Source organism: Zootoca vivipara, chromosome 3 (genome assembly GCF_965207765.1).
Source record: "Zootoca vivipara chromosome 3, rZooViv2.hap1.1, whole genome shotgun sequence".
Lineage (NCBI taxonomy): Eukaryota > Metazoa > Chordata > Lepidosauria > Squamata > Lacertidae > Zootoca > Zootoca vivipara.
In genome coordinates this window covers 70,501,701-70,521,200 of record NC_142586.1, presented here as the reverse complement: position 1 = coordinate 70,521,200, position 19,500 = coordinate 70,501,701, and the positions used below count along the sequence as shown (strand labels likewise).

At 45.2% G+C, this 19,500-nt stretch overlaps 1 protein-coding gene and 1 long non-coding RNA gene across 2 annotated transcripts in view; both read left to right on the top strand.

Annotated features, from left to right (window-relative positions):
* Window positions 1–820: 820 nt before the first annotated feature.
* Window positions 821–3,416, top strand: LOC148686296 (uncharacterized). The gene is made up of 3 exons (XR_015949380.1): window positions 821–1,070; window positions 1,641–1,805; window positions 3,351–3,416. It is a non-coding gene; the product is annotated as an uncharacterized LOC148686296 (long non-coding RNA).
* Window positions 3,417–15,668: 12,252 nt separating this feature from the next.
* The window catches only part of FRMD1 (FERM domain containing 1), a 51,856-nt gene continuing 48,024 nt past the window's right edge, over window positions 15,669–19,500 (top strand). Inside the window, exon 1 of the mRNA XM_035108533.3 lies at window positions 15,669–16,042. The gene's annotated coding sequence lies outside the window, so the exon portion shown is untranslated. The remainder of the gene's footprint in view (window positions 16,043–19,500) is intronic.

Genomic DNA, 19,500 nt, shown 5'->3' with positions numbered 1-19,500 from the left:
GCATATGCACACATGCTCACATTGCTGCCTGGTATCCTTTTTTGTTTTGTTTTGTTTTTTAAAATACAAGCAATTTTCCACAACAGCAAGTGTTGCTTAAGATATGCCATATGTTCAGTGCCTTCTCTGTCAGTAAATAGATGAGTTTAGAGTGAAATGGGGCCTTCTAAGCCAGAGGATGCTGTGTTACTGTACATATTCCTAGTTGAGATGCTGAGCTGTCCACAGAGATAGGAGAGGAAGGAGAAAAAGACCTCATAGTTCACGTTCTGAAGGGTTTCAGAGCTTTGCTCATCTCAGGTGTTTGTTAAGTATTAACCGTTCTACAAAGCTGCTTTCAGCGATAGCTGTCTTTGAGCATTGGTCAGAACGACATGCAAGAACAACTGTTCTCACCCACTTCTGTCTGTGTTCATGTTTTGTATAGATACCAAAAATAGCACATTGTATTGAAACATTGCAGGGGCTGAACTTAGCAGGAGGGGAACCCTGTCATCTTTGGCCCTCCTCTCCCCAACTTGAAGGCCTGGCACCTTTGCAGAGGCCCTATTGTGCACTGTGTGTTGTTTTGGAGAAAGCAGGCTTGCTTTCAGTCTCCTAAAGTATGCATGAATTTTCCCATGGCCTGCTCCTGGCCCGCTCTGAACAGCATGCTTCGGGCATAAGCAGCTGACACTGGAATGAAGCATTCCCTTGGCAACTATTAACCCCAAATTGAGAACGGACAACCCCTTCCCATTGTGTGGAGCTTGAGTGATAGATGCTTTGTGAGGTGATGTAATGCCATGTATGCAAACTAAGCGAGGGGCTCAAATGGCACTTGGAAATTGTTCAGTGACTTTGAGCAGGGGGCTTTGGGTGGCTCACAACAATAGCCTCGAGTGGGGAGGCAGCAGCTACCAAAGCATGGAGGGGGTTCATGGAGATGTGTGTGTTTTCTAGAAATCATCCATCATAGCTGAATTCCTGGTGGTAAGAAGGGTGAGAATTTTAGCACAAGATTACACTGGAAAAAAATGTGAGCTGTAAAATACCATGTTGGGTCCTGAGCAGGTGGATCAGACATGCAGGTGCTCATATTTTTAAACATTATTTTTAATATATATACACTACTAATTACTGTTATCTTTAAATGTTTGTGATTGTTTCTAACTGGTTTTTTAAAAATATTTTTAGTATTTCTTAGAAATTGCTTAGGTTTTTCTACAATCAAGTTGCCATATGAATTTTGTTAAATAAGTTGGAAAAGACCCTGATGTTGGGAAAGATTGAGGGCACTAGGAGAAGGGGACGACAGAGGACGAGATGGTTGGACAGTGTTCTCGAAGCTACGAACATGAGTCTGACCAAACTGCGGGAGGCAGTGCAAGACAGGAGTGACTGGCGTGCTCTGGTCCATGGGGTCACGAAGAGTCGGACACGACTAAACGACTAAACAACAACAAAGTTGTTCTGTCTGGCTCTCTCTAGTCTTCCCTGGAAACTATTCCAGCACTTTTGCTTCAATCCCCAACCCACCCCAACTCATAAGGCATTTAGCCAATCAGCTTTTCATTTCTTCTGAAGCATATGCCCTGGGAATGAATGTTGGAATGTACCTCAGCATTAAAAAAAACCATGACACTGATATTTGTTCTCAGATACAGGTCAATGGTATGGTCATGGTTGTTACAATGACTGGGCAATCTTCCTCTGTAAAGGAGATAGCCCAGGAGGAGGAGAACATTAGCTGTCAGCTGAAGTCACCCTGGAGATGCCATATCTGTGTCCGAAGATCTGATGTTTGAAAGCAGATCTGTTGCATGGTAGGATCGCACACACTTCTTGTATATTTTCAGATAAACCACACATTACTATTTTTTATTTTTTTTATTAAAAAAACACACACATTAAATCTCTAGTGCTCTTTCACCCAAAGAAAGTTAAAAGCAGGGTATGCCGCCCCCGGAATTTTTCCTCACTTGAAGAAGTGTGGAGCGTGTAACATGGTTGTTATCAGTCTAGTGTGACCTCTATTGATGGTGCAATTTGTTTATTTAATGATAACGATACTTTTATACTGCCTCTCTACCAAGGCACTCAAGGTGGTTTACGATTTTACAATACTAAAAGAAACAGCTGGTCTAAAGAGCAGAATCCTCTCAGGTGACTGATGGGCTTCTTCTCAGGAGCTGAGGGTACACACTCTCTGGCTTTTCCACACTTCCCTTGGGGCAAACAGGTTGTAAGGAGACCCTGGGAAGGTGCAGGGGAGGGGTTGCCCCAACATGTCTCTCAGGCCCCTTCTGAAGCTGGTGGTTATATGCTTTCCTGGCCTAGATGATTTCTCTTTTGTTTCCCCTCAACCAAACATGTGACAAATTGCTTACTGAGTGGCATAAGCAAAAGCCCCTCTCCAGTGGCATTTACAATCTAAATGTAAACAGTGGGGAGACAATAGAAAGAGCGAGGTGAAAGGGAGACAAGTACAATAAACAAAGGATGCAGGCAGATTTCTTTTGAGAAACATCCAAACTTTGAGTTTCTTGTCACATGCCAGTTTTATACTTGACGAGGTGGCTTGTGGAGCCAAGGGAATGTTAGCATAGTGAACCGGTTTGGGAGTATTTCAAAAACCTGTCACAGAGACATGCACACATGCCTGTAGCTGTTGCCAGGGAAGATTACCCAGAAAGGCACGCACAGGTGTGGATTTTGCATATAAAGACATTGGGAGTTCAGTTTACGTATAGGGAGTGCTGTGAGCTTCTAGAACGCAGTCCCAAATTCCCCTGAAATTCACCAAAGTCAGGAAAATCCCGCTCCTGCCCCCATGGAACACACACAACCTGCTGTTATTAGAACTGTTTATTCTAAAAGAGCTTTGAAATGTCATCACAAGACTTGATAGTTGTACAGCACCATTTGGGGTGGGATTCAGAGCTAGTTTTGTACATTATTTCAATAATTCTTAGGAACACAGGGAGCTGCCTCCTCCTCAAACTATTTATCCACCTAACTCTGACTGGCAGTGGTTGTTCAGGGCCTCAGACAGAGCTGTTTCCCATCACCTGCTAACCTGATCTTTTTAACTGGAGATGCCAGGGACTGAACTTGCAGGCAAAGCACAGACTCTACCAAATAAACAAGCATAGGCTGGATTGTCTGAAAGGCGTGCCTGCAAGGTGTTCCACTCCAGCAACTTTAAATTGAACACTCACTGCATTGGGGGGGGGGAGCAACAACAAAGATCTGCCAAATGGCCCCGTCCCCCCTAGCAAACTAGTCGTCTGCTTTGTGGTGGATGGGCTTCCCATTTCCTCTCAAAGATTCATGCTGTTAATAATTAAACTCCCCATAAATTCCTACAGGTGGTGCTACAGACAACGGCAATCCTGAGGGAGGCGAAGGACGTTTTAATAAAGAAGACAGATGGCCACCTGTTCTCTGCCTTTGTTTTCTCCTGCTTCTGCAAACCTTGGGGTTCCCTCAAGCCTACTGATACCTCTTTCTTGTCTGTGGATAGTGCCATTCTGGCTGCATAAGGATCAGTGTTAGGCTAAAGTAGTGAAAAAAGTAGTAGGAAAATCTTCTTTGATTGCTTAAGGGATCCTGAAAAATAGCAACCTGTTGATACAACTTTGGTGACCCTAACTGTGCTCTGTCTGATATATCAGTGTGATAAATTACAGGGTGGCAAGAGAGTTAACCTTGCATTCCCTTCAAAGTTGATGGGATTATTTACGTTGTAGTGAAGACAGTTTGAAACACTCAACCACCGCCAAATATTTAAGCACGCAAGTTCACATTTTATTACACAAAGCTTTCTTGTTGCCCTGCCTGCACTTTTCTGGGCTCAATGAGTCGATGTGCTTCGTTCCATTTTGGAGATGAAAGGCTACAAGTTGATCCCCTGCAGAGATTAGATTTTCAGAGCCACATTCCTAATTTGCTAGTGTATTGGTGGTCCGGTCCATTTTTGGGTGTTTAAAAAATAACTGCCATCATTCTTTTTCTCCCTTTACAAGCAGACATAAAATTTTATAACTTAACAAGGTGTGTTAATCCTCTAAAACCCTTTAAAGTGAAAAGCACCACCAGCTGATATGTCAACACATTGAAGCAGTGAGTTGCAGGCTGGGAACAGTGTGACCCTTTGCCTTGATAGCTCAGTTCTAATTAAGGCAATTAGGGGTAGATTCACACAACCTATTTTCCTCCACTGTGCAATCTTTTGTACTATTGCATCCTGGTAAGATCCACATGGAATATGGTCTTCCAACACCATTTTCAGAAGCACTACAAAGTTAATGGGAGATAGAAATGATCGAACCAATGGTTTTGTGCTGAAAACCCAGGTCCAAATCCCCAGTCAGTTTCAAGGCTGTGGGGCCTTGTTGAAGTCACTACCTGTCAGCCTAACCTACCCCACATAGTTGCGCACCACGAAGGTTGCGCACCACGAAGGTTGTGCACCACTCCCAATCTCTGCTGAGCATTAGCAAGATTCCAGGGGGTTCCAGGCATTCACCCAGGGTCAAGGGCGTAGCAAGGGGGAGCATTGGGGGCGGTCTACCCTGGGTGCCACCCTGGAGGGGGGTGACACTGCCCCCCCCACGACTCCCAAGCCGAGCCCTGTCACCCGGTAAAAAGCCTCACTCGGCGTGGCGGCGACTGGCTTGTTCGCTCACCTGCTTGGCCGGCGCACGCTTTGCTTCTTCCTTCCTGCTGGGTGGAGCCATGGAGGCAAGGCCTCCCTGGCCTGCCCCTCGCCTCCACTGCTCTGCCCAGCAGGAAGGAAGAAGCAAAGTGCGCGCCGGCCAAGCAGGTGAGCGAGCAAGCTTTTTACCTGGAGGCTGGAGGCTGGCGGGGAAAAGCGTCCCCTCCCGCCAACCTGCCACTCCCAGCCCCATCTTTTGGGGGGCTGGTGAGCAGCGTAGCGCACATGTGCAGCGTTGCTATGTAGCGACGCATGCGTCGTACGTAGCAACGCTGAGCATGTGTGCTATGTAGCGATGCCCCACCCCCGGGTGCGCATAATGTTTGCCACTCCGGGTGCCAGAGCGGCTTCCTACGCCAGTCCCCAGGGTTGTGCTATTGCAAAAATCAAGGTATGGTGGAAGCTAATGCCTTTAAGAATTGTGGTTTATTTTACATATATTTACAACTAAAGCTTTCAATGGAGGGAGCATAGAACATTACACCTTATTAGTGTCCCCTTTGCTCCTCTCTTTTAGCAACCTTGAATCCAAAGCAACAATCAGTTATGGCTCCTGGTCTCTCGGGGCTGCCTCCTCCAGCCAATGCCACATGGAGTTCTGTCTTGTTCCCAGAACACCTTTAGATTTGAAAAAGCTCACATTTTTCCTGTGACATCATGCTCCCCCCCCCCCCCGGTCACCTTGGCAACCTTCCAAATCTCCTATCAACTTGAGCAGGGGAGAATAGCTTTTGCATTGCCGATTGGCTTTAATGGTCCAGTACCTGACTCCCCATTGTTCCTTAATGGCTCTGCACTTACCGGTAGCTAGCCTAGCCAAGCTGGTTTGCACATACTAACCCAGGAATTTCATGGGCGGGCCAGTTCTGCAGCTTGTATTTTCCCTTCCTATCCCAAATACCTTATCTAAATACTACCATCTATTAATTTCTGCCATTCATTAACAGACTCTGGTACCCTAGATCTATGACAATACAATGGGAAAATGTAACTAAAATGTAGAATAGTTTGAGTACTGGAGAAAACATGTTGCATCCAAAGCAGAGGATCTTATGGGTCTTACACACACACAGCACAACAACTTCCCATTTGTTGCATTTATAGCCTGGCAAACTGGGAAAGGGCTGTTAAATCATAGCTTGAGAATCAACTCTCAGTCTCACCGTAAAATTCTTCTGGGCACAGGACCAAACTGTTTCACACTTCATTTTTATTTCATTTCCCATTGATGGACTCCAGCGAGCAATGAAGTAGGCAGAATCAGACAACAGTACCTTTAAAACATTCTTAATTGGGCTGGTGGGTTTTACACAAGGAACAAAACACATCCCTTCTGTAATTAAAGTCAACTCCTCAGCATTGTGGAATGATCTTGGGAAGGATTTGTGCAAATGCATGCAGGTTTTTCTATTAATTGCATTTTTATATGGTGGGAAAATGCCAAATTGTGACGCTGTTCTTGTTGTTTTTAAGAATCTTCCTCTCTTGTGTGCAGTACCCCCTCCCCTTGCTTTTCAGAAAGAAAACTTTCATGTCATTTGCCTCTAAGCAACATTTTTTGAAAAGGCTGGGACCTGAAGACTTGATCCCATTTCACTTTGGCTTGCCGAGAAACAGAGAAATGAAGAGGAATTTGTAAAAGGCAGTTTCTGTTGAGACAATTGCTTCCAGTCAATTGCTTTTGTTTCAAGGATTTGCCCATGTAGAGCTGGTTTTAGTCACGTCTGCCTCCTGATGTGCTCTCTCAGTTCCTCCACTCTGAGCATCAACTCTCTTCTTTCAGTTTAAATAGGCAGGGGACTGGTAGGCAAGGCTACTTCCCAAGATTGTATCTTCCAGAGCCTCTATTCTATTCTGCTCCCAGAATGCAAATCTGAATACTGTAAATTCTGCTGGGTGGGGGTGGGGAGAGCAGGCAATCGAGGGCAACAAATTGAAATGCTTCTACTAAATCAAGAATGTTGTGCTTCTTCAAATCCCGCTTTAATCAAGGTTAAAGGTAAAGGTAAAGGACCCCTGAACAGTTAAGTCCAGTCAAAGGCGACTATAGGGTTACGGTGCTCATCTCTCAGGCCAAGGGAGCCGGTGTTTGTCCACAGACAGCTTTCCAGGTCATGTGGCCAGCAGGACTAAACCGCTTCTGGCACAACAGAACACTGTGATGGAAACCAGAGTGCCCGGAAACGCCATTTACCTTCCTGTCACAGTGGTACCTATTTATCTACTTGCACTGGCATGCTTTCGAACTGCTAGGTTGGCAGGAGCTGGGACAGAGCAAGTGGAGCTCACTCTATCACGGGGATTCGAACTGCCGACTTTCTGATCAGCAAGCCCAAGAGGCTCAGTGGTTTAGACCACAGTGTTACCTTTACCCGCTTTAATCAAACTCATTTGGAACACTGCTTGCCCAAGACTGAACACACAGGCGTGGGCGGAACCGGGATTTATGTTAGATGTTGGCAGGACACCCACCTGTCTCCATCCTCTGTTTGGCTCTGTCTAGCAGATTCAGAACAATGGGGAGCCGGTTGGAGGATGGGTGGTGGTTAATGGATTGAGGCTGAATCCAAAGAATACAGAAGTACTGTTTCTGGGGGACAGGGGGTGGGCAGGTGTGGGGGACTCCCTGGTCCCTCCCGAATGGGGTAACTGTGCCTCTCAAGGGCCAGCTGCTGCTCTACATTTCCATGAGAGATACAACTGTTTATTTTCCAACTAGATAATGGATACTTTGCACCAGATGACCATGAGCAAGGCTATTCCCCCAGTCATCTCTTATATCAAATAAATCAATAGTCTGTTGGAAGTGTTGGGATGCAACTCAGCTTGCACTGAAGGCTGGTGTGTCTGCATGGGAACAGCGAGAGAGAGAGAGAGAGAGAGAGAACTCCACACTTTCTAGACCAGGCATAGGCAAACTCAGCCCTCCAGATGTTTTGGGACTACAACTCCCACCATCCCTGGCCACTGGTCCTATTAGCTAGGGATGATGGGAGTTGTAGTCCCAAAACATCTGGAGGGCCAAGTTTGCCTATGCCTGTTCTAGACTGTCCTTTAACCTGTGCTGACCTTTCTTCAGACATAATTCTTGGGAGCTCTGAAGGGTCCATGCATCCTTGACTGAAAAGAGAGGTTTTTAAAAAAATATTTGGTATTTTTAATGGTGGTGGTGATTGGGGGGGGGGTGTCTGTGTCAGCAGCTCTTTAGCTCTTATTTTCTGATACGCTAGGCTTATTATTTTCATTTGTGATGCTTCTTAGTTTCATGCCACTTTTAAATGGCAAGGTGGTGTCTGCTGAGGATAAAAACTCTTCTTAAAATGGCGGCCTGGCTATGCACTCGTCTCTGAAGCAATGAGAAGGCCTGAAGAGGACATGGGAATGGGAGGGGGCATCCCTCAGCCCTTTTAAAAATCTCATTTTGCCCTATGGGAGTGCATGTGTGCAGCCCAGAGAGCATTAGCAAGGAAGGTGCACTCTGTACATGCTCAAGCCATTTACTTCTGAGGCTCATAGTTCCTATTCATGGCTTCCCCTGTAGGAGGATGCCTCAGGTGACCAGGAATGGTTGGTAGGCTTCCTCATATTGTTACATACACATTTTCCTTATCCAGAAGCCAAATGGCAAGAGTCTAATCTTCACACTCTCGTATAATAAATTTATTATTTTATTTAAATCTGCATTAAACAGTATCAAATGAAGATTAAAAATGCCCTTTTGCATGATTTGCAGGATGGCCCTTTGAGTTTATTCCACACACATACCCACCTCATGAAAATTTCTTTTTAATAAATGTCTCACGTACAGTGTGCTCCTTTAGCGGGAATTCATTATTCAGTTCAACTCCTGTTAGTGTTTTAACGCTAACATACTCCGCATACCCCCGGATTAAACTGTTCAGGCCATGTGATTCAAATATCACAAGCATAGAGAGAAATGTAGCATTATGTCTGTTCAAATCACATTAGGGAGATTTGCAGTGGCATGACTAAAAGTCTGGTTTTTGCGCATGACAAACTGGTGTTGAGATGACTGTATTGATTTCACGAATTGTTGAATTTGGTCTGAAATGAAAAGTGGGAATGCAAATTAGCCCTGAGTTCATGCCAACACATCCAGGAGGCGTTCCCTATGAACTGAAGGCATAATTTCAGCATGATTTCAGAAGAGCATCAGTATAATTCCATATATTGCTCTACAATTAAAAGTCTTTTAGTCTGAGAGAGGTCTTTTGGTGCCTTCCAGCTCATTACTGCAGTGTCAGTCACAAACCAGTAATAGGCAATTTGGCCACTACTCAAGGCCATGCTCTAGAAACAAGTCTCAGGACAAAAATAAGGTCATGTTTAACTTGAATCTTTTAATTCAATATAGTTAACCTCTTCTGCATTCCCTTTGCATGAATTTCACATGTAAATTGTAATTGATGGATAGGGGCTTTGATGGCATACAGCCTAGAATTGTTATTTATTGTTTTAATTTAACATGTTTCCCCCCCTCCTACTTTTCTTCCAGAAATAGTTCAAAATAGCTCTCAGTCATAAAAGAATGTCAGACAAATAGGAGGAAAAAACCTAACAACAGCAAAAACCAAACACACACACATTGGTTTGGGTCCTACCTTACCAAGCAGAAGACAACAACGCCACCTTCCATGTGACATCCCTTCATATATTTGAAAATGGCTTTCAGTCTTCTCTTCTCCAAGCGAAACATACCTAGCTTTCTCAACTATTGCTCATATGTCTTGTTTGGGGACCACTAATTTAATTGCAGGATCCCCCTATCAAAAAGTAAGACAATAAGCATTCATTCATTCATTCATCACTGCAACCAGAACATCATTAGGTCACTTCCCAGTGACCCATTTATTGAGCATCCATTCTGATTTGTTTGCAGGCAGGTTAGATCTGTGTCTAATAAATGTTATCCCACACTTTCCAGTGCATTTTGCCATTGTTTTCCTTATTCCAAAAAGTTCAACTTTGGGAAGAAGTGGGTTTGTTCCAGAAGAACTCCAAATCAACTGTAATTGCACAACTAAATTTGTGGGTATATGATTGAATCCCACTGTAAAATAGCAACTGCATAGACATATCCTTAGTCTCAAATTTAAAATACAGATTTTTAAAATAAGCTTTGCCTGCTGTAAATTGCTTTCATTGCTTATGGCATTTCATTCTGTAAACACACTATTTACTAATTTTGATTAACAAAATTCATTACTGATGTACTTTACAGGAATAAATTATTCATCTGTTTTAAACTTACCAAGAGAACTTATTATTTTTATTATTAACCTAGGTCAGACCCATTGAAATTAATGAAATTAATTTCATTAGGTCAGCTCAATGTAAAAGTTGAATCCTACTGGGTGAAATTCTTTTCCAATTCTGAGCACCATCATGCAGTTTGATGGTGATGATAGTCCATATAACCAGTGAATAATATTTTAAAGTGGGAAATTATTTTCAGCTATGTCAGCTATTAAGGCTACACACTATCCTGTGCAAACTTATCTGGGAGCTGGGAGTAAGACCCATTGAAAGCAATGAGACTTTCTTCTGAGTAAGCATGTATAGGATTGAGCTGTCTGTGCCCTTTTCTATCACTATCAAGATTAAAAGTTTCTTGAATGAATGACCTATTATTCCTTTTGAGTTATTTTTTCCTATTGATTCCCACGGCATACCTCCTGTTGGTCCTCTGTTTACAAAATTTGTGGAGGACAAATACCCCAGATTTCTTACTTCTGAGTCATCCTGTCTTGGCTAGAACAGGGCAGAGCTTTCAGAAACCTCAGCGGGGAAATTCTCATTATTTCTACTGAATAAGTGTTAGCAGTTGGCAAAAGATTATACAGTAGTTAAGATGCTATTTTATGGGCTATGACACCATCAAGGGAGAAGTCTGCCGTCACCAGGAGTAATTCTATGTTAGAAACGAAAACTTTATATGTATCTCCAAACAGCTATGGTCGATAGACACAGACCCTTCAATTGTCCCTATTTTCCAGGGACGTCCCTGAATTAGAGAAGCCATCCCAGTTTCTGATTTGATCCTGGAATGTCCCGCTTTTCCTTAGGACGTCCCTATTTTCATTGGATAAATGTTGGAGAATATGGAGTTATCTGATCCCTGAGCTGTCCGAAGGCAATCCTGTATGAGGAAGTTTTGTTTTAATGTTTTGTTATGTTTTTATATATGTTGGAAGCTGCTCAGAGTGGCTGGAGCAACCCAGTAAGATGTGTGGGGTATAAATAGTAGAATTATGGAATAGAATGTCCTTGTTTTCCTTGGATAAATGTTGGAGGGTATGTAGACAGTGAGGGTGGTAGGCCTGGTTCAAAGGAGTACAGTGGTACCTCACAAGACGAAATTAATTTGTTCTGCAAGTCACTTTGTATAGCAAAAATTTCACCTTGCAAAGCACGGTTTACCATTTACCCAGTTTACGCGGTCTACTCATTTAATTAATGCGTTCCTATTCGTCTTGCGAAGCGCGGCCATAGGAAACTTCGTCTTGCAAGATGCCTCGCACAACGCAATACGCTTTCATCTTGCGAGTTTTTCGTTGCACGAGGCATTCGTCTTGTGGGGTACCACTGTAATTTACAGCAATGGGCACAGGGGTTGCTTTTTAAGGACAGCCCTGCTGTATCAGATGGAAATGCCACCTAGGCCACTGTTCTGTTCTCACAGTGCCAATCAGATGCCTATGGGAAACCCACAAGCAGGACACAAGAACAGCACCGGTTGCACTCTCCTGCATGTGATCGTCAGTGACAAGCATTCAGAGGCTTACCACTTCTGATAAAGATTCACACTATACATTTAGAGCAGGCTTTTTTGAGACTACAATTCCCACCATCCCTGACCACTGGTCCTGCTAGCTAGGGATCATGGGAGTTGTAGGCCAAAAACATCTGGAGGGCCGAGTTTGAGGAAGCCTGATTTAAAGCATATTCAGCACATATTCAAAGCATAGGACTCCGCACAACCCCCAAATCCTGAGATCTGTAATTTCCCCCTCACAGAGCTACCATTTCCAGCATCCTTAACAAACTACTGTACAGTGGTCTCTCTTTCTCTCTTTTTTCTCTCTTTGGAGATCACTCGTAACCGAGTAAGATTGTCTTCCATAAACATGGTTTTAACAATGGGTCCGTAAGTGACTGCAGAGGCCAATTCTGGATCCACACGTCCTTCCACAGTGGGGACATTGGTTTCCAGGCGGGAGTTGATCACGGTGTGGATTTGCCAAGCGTGCCTTCCTCTTAGCACGTTTCTCCCTTGCGTCCTGAGATCGAGTTTCTTCAAAGCCCATGACACCTTTGGTAAAGACTGTTCTCCAACTGGAGCACTCACCTCGGGTTAAGAACTTAATTCGTTCTGGAGGTCCATTCTTAACCTGAAACTGTTCTTAACCTGAGGTACTGCTTTTGCTAATGGGGTCTCCCACCGCTGCCGCGTGATTTCTGTTCTCCTCCTGAAGCAAAGTTCTTAACCCAAGGTACTATTTCTGGGTTAGCAGAGTCTGTAACCTGAAGCGTTTGTAACCTGTACAGTGCCCAGGATTCTTGGGGGGGGTGTCATGGGTTTTTAATGTGTGTCTGCTTTTAATGTCTAGAGCTATAAAGCTGTGCTTGCCACCATCTGTCTGATGTGCAGCTAATTCAGCACGAAAAGAAGCAGGGGTCCCTTTTTGTATCTCTTTCAGCATAGTGCCATGCTGCTCAAACTTTTAAAACTTAGCCCCTGTTCTGAAGTTAACTTACTCTATCTTGCCTCCACCCCTGCACCAAAAATATGTTCTGCAAGTACAATTTCTTCTTTGAGAGAAGAAAATACTAAGGAGCAAACCCTACACACAGCGCCGGTGCTAGGGCTTTTTGCACCCTAGGTTAAATCACCTTTTGGCGCCTCCCCCCGGCACATGTGTCATGACACGTCCGTCGTGCGTAATGACACACGCGTCATGATGCGTGCACAACGCCGCTGATGCCGCTGCGTCCCCTCCATACGCGGGAGGGCGCTGAGCTCTCATTTTGGCTCGCACGCCTCCCGCCTATGGAGGGGACACTGTGAGCTTTTCAGCGGCTGCGGCAGCGAGCGAGCGTCGGCGTCGGCAGCAACAGCGCCTATAGCTGAAGGCTTCAACTACGGGCGCTGCCGCCGCCACCACCACCGCTCCCTCGTTGCAGCCGCTGAGGAGCGCACAGCGTCCCCTCCATAGGCAGGAGGGCGTAGAGCTCTCATTTTGGCTCGCGCGCCTCCCGCCTATGGAGGGGGCGCTGTGAGCTCTTCAGCCGCCGCAGCAGTGAGTGAGCAGCGGCGGCGGCAGCAACAGCGCCCATAGTTGAAGGCTTCAGCTACGGGCACTGCCGCCACCGCTTGCTCGTTGCTCCCGGCGCTGGCGGCAGCGCGGCCGGCCGGCGGGAAGGCTCGCCAGTGCCCCCTCCATTTCAGGGGCGGAGCCGAGCAGCCGCCCGCCAGGCTCCGGCGACACGCGTGGACGCGTTGGCGGCAGGCGGCGGGCAGGCTCGGCAGCGCCCCCTCCATTTCAGCGCCCTAGGCCATGGCCTAGTTTGCCTAAATGGAGGCACCGGCCCTGCCTACACACCAATCCAGAGCAGAGTCCCTAAGACGGTTGGATGGTGCTTTGTACGCCTCCTTCCAGCAACTCCTGCAGCCAAGCTGGTGCCAAATGTATTGCTCTGCTTCCCTTTGGTCCACACCAGCAAGGCGTCTGGGCAGCCCAGGACCTCCATACACACTGCCCAGGCTTGTGCCGTGAGGAGATCACTTTGGTGCTGCTAGCATAACAGTTTGATTTCACCCCCAGAGGCCTGCTCCATTGTCTTTCAATGCCAAAAACGTGTAAAATGTAAATATTTTCTCTGAATCTGATGATGATGATGTACTTCTCTAAATAATAATACAAATACAATATATACGTCTTTAATTAACTGTCAGGGGTCCCTTTACCTTTACCTTTAAACTCACTTATCATCACATGAGATGAAGCAGATTTGGAGCACCAGAAAATGGGAGGCAGACAGATCTGACCCAAACAGCAGCACCCACAGGGAAGTTCTCCTGCATAAGCTCTGTTGAAATGAATGGGAACTGTTCAAGGCGATAACCATGCTGGATGGCTGTAGGGCATGATTCCAGGATAAATCACACTTGTTGAAATATGGTTATAATTCATGGTATGACTCCATAGGCAATAGTGGCCATGTTTTTCAAAGGTATAGACAACCAATGTTGCCTATGTAATTCAGGCTAACTGGCAACACTGTTCAATATGATGACCTTTTTTTCATCAGTGCTTTAATTACAGTTTGTTTTAATTGCAATTTCACAATGGCTAGCCCTTGGATGACACCTGTAATAATAACATCTTCCAATTGAAATGTAGTCATCTCTAATATACAGCTGAAGAAATGGCCATAGAAAAATTGGTGTCCATTGCGTATGGTTACAGTAAGTCCAGTCGAATTCCACTGTGGGGTGCGGCACTCAGCTCCACTTTCAGTTTGAGGGAGCTGGCATTTTGTCATGTGGATTAGAACTGGTGACCTTATGATTGGCAAGCCCAAGAGGCTCGGTAGTTTAGACCAGTGTTTCTCAACCAGTGTGCCTCCAGATGTTTTGGGACTACAACTCCCATCATCCCTAGCTAGCAAGACCAGTGGTCAGGAATGATGGGAGTTGTAGTCCCAAAACATCTGGAGGCACACTGGTTGAGAAACACTGGTTTAGATCACAGCACCACCCGCGTTCCTAAGAGCCCGTATATTACAATACAAATCTCCTACCAAGACAGTTGTCACTATAGCAAGCTAGACCACACCTCTTTCCCAAAGTTTAACATGATTCATTTATGAAATTCCTGGATGCCACAGGAAATAAATTATATCCTCTGGTTGCTAAACACAGTTAATGTAGAAAAGGAGCCATTGGAAGAAAATGGCTGAGGTCCACCAGATCTAAACAGGTATAAATTACAGATGAGCATTGTGCGACTCCTTGAATTTATATCATTTCAAGCTCATGATACAAATTCTTTTTAATCTCATATAATCCAGGAAAGCCAAGATCCATTTCATCTCCCAAAGTGTTTCATGCTTCCAATTCCCAGTTTGTCTGGTTTGGAAAAGTACTGTCCACTGCCTGTCATATTTCGATGTTCCGTGTCTAGCAGGTTTATTGTGTAAGAGCACCAATTCCAGATTAACAATTGATTGATGGGATGTCATAAGGCTTCCCAAAAAACTTTCTGCAAGCAATATCACAACGAATTCTTAGGCTACTGCCATACAACCTGTTCCTCGAGCTGATATTTTGGCACAAAGATTACAGGCAGCCTAGATGACATTGGCTATCTACTGAGCATTCATTATGATTCCTGTGCAGAGAGGTTATATAACATTGCAGCAAGCAAAAACGTTCCAGTGCTTGGAAGAAGTATAGCAGTGTTTCCCCAATTTTGGTCTCCAGCTGTTTTTGGACTACATCTCCCATTATCCATGACCACTTGTCTTGAAGCACCAGGAGGCAAAGTTACAACATTTGAGGCTGTTTGGTTTCAAGAATAGGTGAGTAAGAGGTGCAAATCATGGAGAAAGCAGACAGGTCAGAGTTTTACTCCCTCTGCCATAATAACTCATGGTTATCCAATGACGCTCAATGTTGGAAGATTCAGGACAGGCAAAATAATGTATCTTAACAAAGTTGCTGTGGTTAAACTATGGAATTTGCTCGCATAAGAGGCAGTGATGGTCCCCAACGGATATCAAGTCATGGGGGCACCACCCCAGTGAAGGGGCACTGCCTGAGTGTGCCACCGATCAGTGAAAAGGCGTCTCCTGGCTCTGCCAATCGCATCGCAGCGGTGGGAAATGGGAGGCTGCTCCGTTTACGCCGCCCCCGCGTTCCTCCTACGCGCTTGGCGCCCCGCCTCTCCACGTGGGCTTCCATTGAGAAGACGACAAAGCGTCTCTCTTGCACTGTTTACAAGCAGCCGCGCTGGGAAAGATCCGAAAGCGACCTCAGGGGGCGGGATCGTGGGAGGACGCGCTCGGGATTGGCGGGCTCTTCGCAAGGCAGGGCTCGGCTGCCCCGCTGCCCCTTCTTCCCAGGGGGCGAGTTATTCGAAAGGCAACCTCCGAGTTCCTAATTTCCGTCTTCTGTTAGGCGCCTCTTTCTGGCGTGGCGGTGGAGGGAGGCTGGTGAATCTGACCGAGCTGTGAAGAAGCCGCGCTGCACTTGTCGCGATCCGGACCCAACAGTCTTTCCTCCTCACGTTTGCTGCCTGCTGCAGGCAGAATCTGGCTGTAAGTACTACTTGGCGATAAACTGTATTTGGTTGACCAATAAAATCTGAAGTACTGCTTGTTATATCGGATCCCCAACCTGCACATCTAACCTCTCCCTACCACCTCCACATCTGACACCGGTTTCCTTATCCGCCGATGGCGACAGGCTGGAGTTATGCTGTTGAGATGGATCATTAATTTGCTTACACGATTGATCTATTTATCTGCTGTTTTGGCGTCTTCTCTTGCATTTGCTTCGTTTTATGTCCCCAGATGTTTTTTGCGCGGTGCTAATTTTCAGAGCAGCGTAACGTGCAACAGGTTTAACAGGCGCATGACCTCATAGGAGTATTCTTGCATTATCACTTCTTGGATACCCCCGCTGCGCGCCCTAGAATCATTATTGCCTTTCCTACAGATGAAACTTTCCTAGCACTCCTTAGCTCTGCACACACGAAAAGATCAGCTGGGTAGGAGAGTCCCTTCGGGCTCCCTTTCCAAAGAGTATTGTTTAATTTCGCGTGCAGACTGTGATCTGATTTCTAGGCTTAATGAATCCGCCTGAGCGTTCTGATCCAATTAATTTAGATGTCGACTGTATCACTAATGTGAATGAATGAATTTCGAACACAGCCTTGGAGTAATTCCTCCCCCTTCTCCCCCCACTCTGTTTTTCTGTCTCTTGTTTTGTGTGTGTGTGTGTGGTCGAATATAGGTCACTTTAGACAGCACTCTTGCAGCCCTTCTTGTCTGCTCACTTTGGTTCCATCTAAATATTTAAACTTTTTAATTATGCCAAACTTCCTCACTTGTCCAGCTCAATATAGGAAGTGATTTTTTTAAAATGAAAGAAAAAACTCTTTAGAATTTCACATGTTCCAGGAAATCATACTTTGCAAGGGAATTAGTTTCAAACCAAAGACAGGTGTTTTTTACCAGAGGTCCTCTTTGCAGTTCTGAAACTGTCAGGGCCTGTATTTGTAGACTGCCTCGCACACATTTTCCCTACACATTTTTCCTACATGATATGGGGGGGGGGGCAACTTGTTTTGCCACCTGGAAGCAGCCTCTTCCTAACAGTTCCAGATAGCACAGTAAACAGTGGAATGATCTTTACACACAAAGTGTGTGTGCATTTTCTGCCTTGACCTATGTAGGAAAAATATTGATTGTAATATGAAATACTTCTGACTCATCTGCTCAACTATTCTTCCATCACTAATATCACCAACAGAGGTTTGGGCATTCTGAAGTAAGGGCCACAATGGAAACTTGCAACAAAATGTTCTCTTGTTCTAGATTCCAGCCAGCCATGCCCTCTTGTAGGACACTCCATTCCACCCTACTGTGTTTGTGTTCTCCCACACCAGCCAATCAGCATTGATTGAGCATTGAGTATGTTCAGTGGTGATTGGGCTGTTCTTGGTTCTCACCCCCCTCGTTCCCACTCTAAAGTTTTTTTGTACTACCTGAAAAAGTTGGGGTTCCTCGGCTGATCCCCCACACTTTTTGCCTTGTACAGATCAGCACTCTGAGAATGAGTTTGCTATTCGTATTTATGACTGTACCCACTATGCCAAATGAGGTGGTAGGGAGACAGAGGTGATGGGATTCTGGACTATACTATTTTAGACTTCAATTGGGGTGTCATTCTCTCGAACGTGGACACATATTTTCTTTATAAAGCCCTGGATAGGGCTATGAAATCCCCCCCCCAAATTTCTGGTTTACTAGTTGTTGTTGTTGTTTTTGTTTTTGTTGTTTTTGCAAAGCAGAGCATTCAGAAATGATATCCCCACCTGGTATAGCCCAGTAATCCACTATCAACAAGTCATTAGTTTAGTTTTCTTTTTATATTCTGCTTTTTCACAGTAAGCTGTGCCCAAAGTGATTTGCAACTAACATCCAGTTATCAAAATGAAAAAAATCTGTGTGTGTGGGAGAGAGCGAGAGAGCAGTATACAAAACAGCAATAAATTCAAATACAACCAAATCAATGAATATAGAAAAACCAATATTACCAGGATATAATCTGAGTTTAATATATAACTATGGAGCAAAATGAACGCCATACAGTGCAGAGGGAGTGGGGTGGGTCTTCTCACTAGGCTAGATGATTTACAATTGGCTCTCTCGACTGCCCTCAGGTAAAGGTGAGAGTGCTGGGGAGGGCAAAGATGGTGAGAGCTCTTCCCCAGCCTCCTGGCAACTCCAGCACCTGGTGCTGGTCTTGTTGCACCGAGCTCAAAAATGCCAAAGTGTAGAAGAGGGCAGGGGTGCACATATAACTGTGCTTCATTTCTAGTGATGCGAAAATTTATTGGTTCACTGGTCTTCACAGGAAACTGGTCTGCAGCTATGCAAAAGAGAGATAATCTTCACCATAATTTTATCTCATTAAAAAAACACCAACAACCAAAGACTTGGAACCTTCCCTTGGGATCTGGCTCCAGATACCTGCACAGAAGCTGACAGACTGTGTTTAGTCTCATCCTTGGCATAATCTGTCTGGTGATCAGTCACAGTTGTCTTAGAATCTTTTCAGCGACACTTTTATCTGTGCTAAAATACATTTCTCTAGAGGCAGATAAGCTGAATTGCACATGCGGCACATTCTTCTTCAGTTCTTATCCGAACGTTGTCAGAGATTTGCATTTTGCCTGTGAGACTAGGCAAATGGGGGAAACTGTGACAGTGGAGGAAGGGGATTTGGGCTTGGTGAGTAGGGAAACCCCCTTCTGTACCCAACCAGACAGCTTGGGTGGCTGCTCGTCTGCTACTCTTATTTTTCTGGGGTTGGGTGAAGGTCCTTCCCAACACACCTGTTGGGGCCCTGAGAATCATGGAACTATAGAACTGTAAAGTTGGAAGGTACCACGAGGGTCATCTAGTCCAACCTCCTGCAATGCAGGAATCTTTTGCCCAACGTGGGGCTCAAACCCACAACCCTGAGGTTAAGAGTCTTCTGCCATACCAACTGAGCTACCCCAGAATATGGTGGATCATAGCCTGATAGGAAGGGAGGTGTCCATTGTCCTGCTGAGCACCAGAATCTTCTAGGCATTCCAAGTTCTACTAGGGCATGCTTCTCAGATTGAAGCCCTTGCCTCACCTGCTCAAAGTGCATCACATACATTAACTCAATTATCCTTCTAACATCTTGTGAGGTAGGCCGGTATCATTGCCCCCATGTATTTGATGGGTGGGAAAGCTGGTTGAAAATTAAAGCCCCATTCATGTGTTACTTGTGTGTAGGGCAGCCTTGTGTGTTGGGTGCCCAGATGTTGTTGGACTAGATTTATTTATACCTCGGCCAATAACGCGAGATGAGCGCTGCAACCCCAGAGTCGGTCATGACTGGACCTAATGGTCAGGGGTCCCTTTACCTTTAGATACATACATACCCTGCCCATCTGGTTGGGTTTCCCCAGCCACTCTGGGCGGCTCCCAACAGTATATTAAAAACACGATAAAAC